Source organism: Vulpes vulpes, chromosome 3 (assembly GCF_048418805.1).
Source record: "Vulpes vulpes isolate BD-2025 chromosome 3, VulVul3, whole genome shotgun sequence".
Classification (NCBI taxonomy): Eukaryota; Metazoa; Chordata; class Mammalia; order Carnivora; family Canidae; genus Vulpes; species Vulpes vulpes.
The window spans coordinates 17,484,467-17,491,889 of NC_132782.1; the positions used below are offsets into that span (position 1 = coordinate 17,484,467).

The 7,423-nt window shown below is 45.3% G+C and overlaps 1 long non-coding RNA gene across 1 annotated transcript; it reads left to right on the forward strand.

The window, feature by feature from the left end:
- The first annotated feature begins 222 nt into the window (after positions 1–222).
- On the forward strand, positions 223–3,768 carry LOC140598184 (uncharacterized). Its single transcript, XR_012000322.1, has 2 exons — positions 223–399; positions 3,389–3,768. It is a non-coding gene; the product is annotated as an uncharacterized lncRNA (long non-coding RNA).
- The last annotated feature ends 3,655 nt before the right edge of the window (positions 3,769–7,423 follow it).

Consider the following 7,423-nt stretch of genomic DNA (forward strand, 5'->3'; position numbering starts at 1 on the left):
AGAAAACTCTCCCCTCCAGGACCCAGAAGAGGACACTGTGGGGGGGGGGGGGTATCCCAGAACAGGTACACGTTGGCAAGATTGGCACTGGAGTGCTATGCCTGCGTTCCTGGGGTCCGAATGGGCATGTCCAGGTGGGGCTGTGACCCCCTCTGGCCACCTTTCTTCATGCTGTCCATAAAACCCCAGGGAGCTGCAGAGAGAGAGATGGTTCCACGGGGGTATCCCAGCCCGTGTTTGGCTTCCTCCTCTCCCCCCTTGTCTCCAAAGTGCAGGTTCCTGATTCTATTTGCCAAGTTCTGTCTGTCACTGAGATGAAGTGGAGCCAGTAGGCCAACGCCGTGGGGCAGGGAGAGCCTGAAAACAGCATTGCAAACGGAGGACCTCCAGGGAGAGGAGGTAGGTGGGGTGGGAGGGAGACAAGCCAGTCTGCCAAAGCTCTGGAAACAGCATCTGGGGGGAAAGAGGGGGAAAAGAGCCCTCTGTACTTCGTGACCCAGTGATGGGTGTGCTGTGATTTCTTTGTAATTCTTTGGCAGTGCAGATGCGTGCTCCTGAGGGCCGCTGAGGCCGGGGACTGCATCGTCCTGCCTCACGGCACGGGGGCTCCACCCACGGGGCTCTCATACGGGGATGGAGACGCAAACGGTCCCTTCGGAGACACGTGTCCCATAAAGGCCAAGCAGTTGCCTTTCTTCTAAGCCTCCCATCATTGGCACAGACAACACTCCTGGAAGCAGTTGCAGGTTTCCCCTCCTGATGACAGCTGCACCTCCGGAGCTCAGAGCCCTGGGCCTGCGGGGCCTGGTGCCCCCAAGGCTGCTGCAGCTCCCGCCAGGCCTCTGAGCACTAGGGGTGTCCAGAGGAGAGGCCCTTGCTAACCTCGAAATTCAAGAAAGAGAAAATAAGACTATACCTTTACAGAGATTTAAAAGAGACTCTCACAGGAGACTGATCTTGTTTAAACCTTCTGACAAGCATGTAAAGCCAGGGGGTAAATGGACGCCTCTTCTTTTGGCCAGCCCAACATCGCTTTCTCTGGGAAACTCACTTCTCTTTTTTTTTTTTTTTTAAGATTTTATTTATTTGTTCATGAGAGACACAAACAGAGAGAGAGAGAGGCAGAGACACAGACAGAGGGAGAAGCAGGCTCCATGCAGGGAGCCTGACATGGGACTTGATCCCAGGTCTCCAGGATCATGCCCTGGGCCAAAAGGCAGGCGCTAAACCGCAGCACCACCCAGGGATCCCGGAAACTGACTTATCTCCAATCATTGAATCCTGATAGGGCTGCCAGTCACAGGACTGTCCCCCTTCCCAGCCCCTTCCATCCCCGCCCCCACCTCCAAGATCGGGCATAAGGCTCTGATTAGGTCACTGGACTCCTTTTTTTTTTTTTTTTTTTTTCAAATGAAGCACTATTTTTAAAAATTTTTTTTTAATTTTTATTTATTTATGATAGTCACACAGGGAGAGAGAGAGAGAGAGGCAGAGACACAGGCAGAGGGAGAAGCAGGCTCCATGCACCAGAAGCCCGACGTGGGATTTGATCCCGGGTCTCCAGGATTGCGCCCTGGGCCAAAGGCAGGCGCCAAACCGCTGCGCCACCCAGGGATCCCAGGTCACTGGACTCCTTAAGCCAGAGATTTGAAACTTTGGGGAGATCCCCTGGGGAAGAAGAAACTTCCTCCCTGGGGAAGAACTCACAATGTTGAGTTGTGCAAAGAGACAATGCCCGTGGATACTTCTTACCAAGATCTCCAGGATGGCCCAAAGCTGGGCTGTTCAGCCATTCTTTCCATCCTGTGAATTATTTTTGTCTCCTTCTAATACAGTTGTCTTTAGTTTATGTGAGCTAGAGTCCACCAACGATGGCTTCCCTTAGAACAAGTGATGCAAGAGAACAAGGCAGAAACCATAGTGCCTCCTGTGACCTGGCATCAGAAGTCATACAGCGTGACTGAAGGGAGGGAGGTACACAAGGGCACGAGTACCAGGAGGCCAGGGTCACTGGGACTGTCTTGGATCTTGACCACCCCAAGCCCCTTCTCCTAAAACATGACTAAAATTTATCATGAAATATTTTCAGATGTATAAAAAGGATAAAAACAATTAAATGGATACTTATGTGCCTACCACCCAGTTGAAGAAATAAAATATTATCAATTCAATTGACATTCCCTGTGCCCTCATCCTGAGTACATATCCCCTCCCCTGTCCCACTGCCCTTAAAAAACTAGTGTTCTGAATTTCACGATTATCCTTCCATGCATTCTTTTATATTTCCGCTACAAATTTATGTGTCCTTAAACAATATGTGGAGTGTTTGGCATATTTTCAAACTTTATGTATGACGGCATCCTGTAAAGCTTCTTCTGCAACCTACAAAACCTTTTGTTTTCAGAGTTGTATTTTTGAGATCTATCTGCATTCATTGTATAGGTCGAGTTCATTTATTTTAGTCACTATATAGCATTCCATCATCTTAACACGTCACAATTTGTTTATCCATTCTCCAGCTGATGAACATTCAGGTTGCTTACATATATTTTTTTTTCTGGCTATTACACAACGTTGTTATGAGAGTTCTTGTAAAACTCTCCTTGTGCCCAGGTGCAAAAGTTTTTCCAGGGTGTAAATCGAAAAATAGAATGGGTATGTGCTCACATGGTATGTGCACTTCAACTTCATTCATTATTTAATTCTCTAAAACAGTTGCATTAATTTATAATACTACCAACGATTAAGTTCCCTTTGCTCTTTATTTTATACTGTCAAATTAAAAATTTCATGCCAAGCAGATAGGTGAAACAATATCCATTTATGGTTTTAATTTGCCTTTCCTTGACTATCCATGAGGCTTTTTTTTTTTTATATGTTTAGGTTTCTTCTTCTTAGCACTTATTGTTTACATCTTTTGTCAATTTATTAAGTTGCTACTCCCTTTATTATTGATTTGAAAGAGTTCCTTAGGGCAGTCTGGGTGGCTCAGTGGTTTAAGCGCCCAGAGTGTGATCCTGGAGTCCTGGGATCGAGTCCCGTGTTAGGCTCCCTGCATGGAGCCTGCTTTTCCCTCCTCCTGTGTCTCTGCCTCCCTCCATCTCTCTCTCTCTCTCTGTGTCTATCATGGATAAATAAATACAATACTTAAAAAAAAAAAAAAAAAGAAAGGGTTCCTTAGATTCTGGATACTAATTTTTGTCAATCATACATGTCGCTCACATTTTTTTTCTTGTCTAATATTTGTCTTTTTTTTTAACGTTTCCATTGTCTTTGTTCAACAGAATTTTTAAGTTAATATAATTCAATGTATCAGTCTTCTCCTTTATATTTAATATGACAGAGACTGACAGTTGTCCATAACATCCGCATCTCTCTTCTCTTCCAGTAACAGAGTTGTGGCTGGTGGTACTGTGGAGCGCTTCTAGAAGATTTACGTGTAGCACCTGCTTCACTTGCTTCTGAGAAAGTCTTTGTTGCTAGATGTCCACTCTCTCCCCCTGGAGCCAGCCAGAATGGTGACAACCAGAGAGCCTGGGAAACCTCATGCTGAAGTCCGTGGAGCTGCTGTCAGGCTGGCTCTGCCACTACCTGCAACTCTTTAGTTTAGCAGCCTAGTGTAATGAGGTCATATGACATTTTCTGTTTTCTTCCAAAAGTTTTCAAGTTTTCCTTTTCACATCTAGATTTTAAATCTGCTTGGCCTTGGCTGTTATGATGGCCATAAATTATAGAGTCTTTTTTCAAATGAATAAACAACTATCCTGTTACCCAACATTTTTCCTTTTTTTTAATTCCCCGATGTGAATCCCAGAGAAATTAAGAGACAAGATCAAGTTCACACAGCTAATCAGTGAATTATAGGTTGTGTGAAGAGCTAGCATTTACAATTTTCTTCCCTCAAGCCCTGTGAAGTAGGAAGTGTCATCATTATTCCAATTTCACCCGTGAAAAAGTCATTGCTACACTGCTGGGGTGAGCACATCATCTCTGAGCCCTAGCTTCCCCGGCTGTGCCCTTTCCTCAGTCACCATGCCTTAAGAGAGAAGAAAATCAGCCAAATCAAATCCAACAAATATTTATTAAGCACCTCCCGTATGCAAAGCTCTGTGCTAAGAACCCGCCAGCATCAGTAAAACACAGCAGCTCGGCCCCTCATCTGAGAAGCTTATAATCTGGTCAGGGGACAAGGCAGGGCCACTTGTGTTGGTATGTGTGTCCACTTAGGGTATCAGGAAAATCCTTATAATATCTGAGATTCTTTCAGGCAGCCTGAGGGGAAGGGCTTTCTGGGAGCAAGGAAGAGTCTGAACAGAAGCACACAAGCTGGAAAGCACAGCCGTGTTTAGGACACAGCCAGCCAGACCCCCGAGTTTGACTGGAGCAAGGTCAGATGTGAGGTTGTGGCGGACAACCCTGCGACAGTGCAGCCTGGACCCCCCACCCGGCTGTTTCTGTGAAAGAGCAATACTGGCAACCAGAGATATGGGGGCTGCAGATTGCAGGGGCTGCGGGGGGAGCGCTCGGGGGGAGTCAGTTAAAATCATTCTTGTTTCACCATCTTTGAAAGTGTGAACGTCAAGTCTATATCCCTGTAGACAGGCTTCTGAACTTTGCAGAACCTCATATCAAAGGCGATTGAGGAGGTTGCAAAGAATTGTATTAGCTTAGGATTTCTCTTCCAGAACCACTTTCCCCTCTTGTGGAACTGGCATAGTGTGCAGACTCTTGAAAGACATGGCTATTGGTCTCTAGCCTGATATCAACTACTTTCAGCAGAATTTCTTCACCCTCCAAATTTCTCCACCAACTCATGCTTATGTGCTTCTAAATGTGACCACTCTTCTCCAAACAACTTATGGGATGGAGACCCTGCCTTATTCACTGTTATGTTCCCAAAGCTTGGCCCCATGCCTGGCACCAGGCAGGTGCATCCACATTTAGGGGATGAGGGAGTGGATGTTAGAAGGGAAGGAAAGAATGAATTCCCCAAAGCTGCACAAAGCGGCTGTTGCAGCCCAGCTGTGCATGGGACAGCCAAGGCCAGGTGCCCAGAGAGCTGCCTTATGCTGAGTTGGAGGGCAACCAGGAATGGATCCTGAAACTCTGTATTAATTAAGATACGGTCTCCGCTGCTGTCACAGAGACCCAGCTTATACAAAATCGAGGTTTATTTCTCTTGCATGTAAAAATCCAAGCCAGTATGTGCTTGGCTTGTAGAATTAATTGTCAGAGACCCAAGCTCTTGCTCTGCTACTCTACTCCTCATGGCGTGCTCAGATCCCCCATCATATCCACATTCCAGGCAGAAGGAAGGGTGAAAGGAGGAAGGAAAGGTGATGCTCCTAAGCACAACTTGAGAATTGCACATATCCCTTCTGCTCACATTCCATTAGCCAAAACCTAGTCATGTGACCATACCTAGCTGCAAAGGAAGTCGGACAACGTGTGGTCTATTCTGACAGCCATACCAAGTTAATTATCATCTTATTACATAGAAAGAGAGACTAGGTATTGGCAAACAGCTTGCTAACCCTGCCACATAATGTGGCACAGATGTGAGACACAATGGCAGACAGACACAAATAGGACTTATTTTGAACAACCCTGTCAATAGTGATACTAAAAGCCACACCCTGCAATTCTGTGAGGACAGCATGAAAATTAACATTGTCTTCAAATGCAAAGAACCGTGGCATATTCTCATGAGTTTGGTTTGGTCATCATGAATCCTCCATGTACTCCTTTTTCTTTTTTGAAGATTTTACTCATTTGAGAGAGAGAGAGAGAGAGAGAGAGAGAGCGAGCTTGCAAGAGAGCAAGTACGAGCAAAGTGGGGAGAAGGGCAGAAGGAGAGGGATAAGCATACTCCCCGCTGAGCAGGGAGCCCCACGTGGGGGTGGGACTCGATCCCAGGACCTTGAGAGTATGACCCAAGCCGAAGGCAGATGCTTAACCGACTGGGCCACTCCGGTGCCCCTCTTCCGTGTACTTCTAAGAGACAAAGTAGTCAATCAAGTAGGCCTCTGCATCACAACTGTAAGAGAAATAGTGATGTGAAGGGGAGAAATGGTGCACCAGACTTGGGTAATAGTGTGATCGGACATAGCCCTTTTAAATAATCAGTAATCTCTTACCACATTTTCTACTTGAGGGGTCAGTATTGGCAGCTGTCCTCCCCTTCTTCCTGGGTACACAACTAGACTGTATTTACCACTCACCTTGGACATAGGTGTGACAGTGTCATCGAGGTCTTTCTGAGGGACTCTGAGCATCATGTGTCATTCCCAGGCCTAGACCTGAGGACTGTGGGTGCCCCTCCAACACTCTCTCTCCTTTTGCACCATTGGCAACCCTAATGTGAGGCAGTCTAGCTCTAGCCAAATAGACAACGATGATGCCTTAGGGGGTGCGACAGACAATAACCTGGAAGGAGCAAGCGTCCGTGACTACCCTCATAGATGAGAGTTGTCCACCAGCCTGGTATGCTCATCTGTGACTCTTACATGAGAGGGAAAGAAGCTTCTTTGCTCTCTACTCCACTCTATTGTTAGGTCTTTGGGATATAGCAACCGAGCCTTTTAGTTTAACTAATACACACTTTGCACGTGATGTCCCCATGCCCCAAGTGTGGGACCATGGCTAGGAAGTTATCCATCAGTGCTACATGCTCTAATCCATCAGCAGAGGAATGAGGCTGTTCACCTGTGATGAGGTACATCACATATTTCTGTACAGCTTTTTCAGTTGCACTCTTAAAAAAAAGGATCCCTCCCCGAAATAATTCACAGTAGCAATACAAAATAAAATACCTTGGAATAAGCATTTTATTTATTTATTTATTTATTTATTTATTTATTTATTTATTATTTATTTAATTATTTATTTAAAACATTTTATTTATTTATTCATGAGAGACACACACACACAGAGAGGCAGAGACACAGGCAGACGGAGAAGCAGGCCCCATGCAGGGAGCCCGACGTGGGACTCGATTCCGGGTCTCTAGGATCATGCCCTGGGCTGAAGGCAGGTGCCCAACTGCTGAACCACCTAGGCTGCCCATGGAATAAGCATCTTAAAAGAAATGTATAGAATTTATGTGTGGAAAGTAGTAAATATTTTGAGGTGCATAAGAGAGACTAAATTTAGAGACATACCACATTATAAAAGATTCAGTTGTGAAGATGTACTTTCTCTGCCAATTAATTTGTCAGTGCTAAGTCATCCTAATAAAAATTACTATGAGATTGTTTATGGATTTTAATAACAATTATTCAAAGTTGTAAGAAGAATAAATGGAGGAGAATAACCAAGAAGATTTAGGAAAATTAGAATTGAGGGGAAGATTTTCCTTACCAAACATCAGAATTAATAAAATGCTTCAGCATAGGGACGGCTGGGTGGCTCAGCAGTTGAGCTT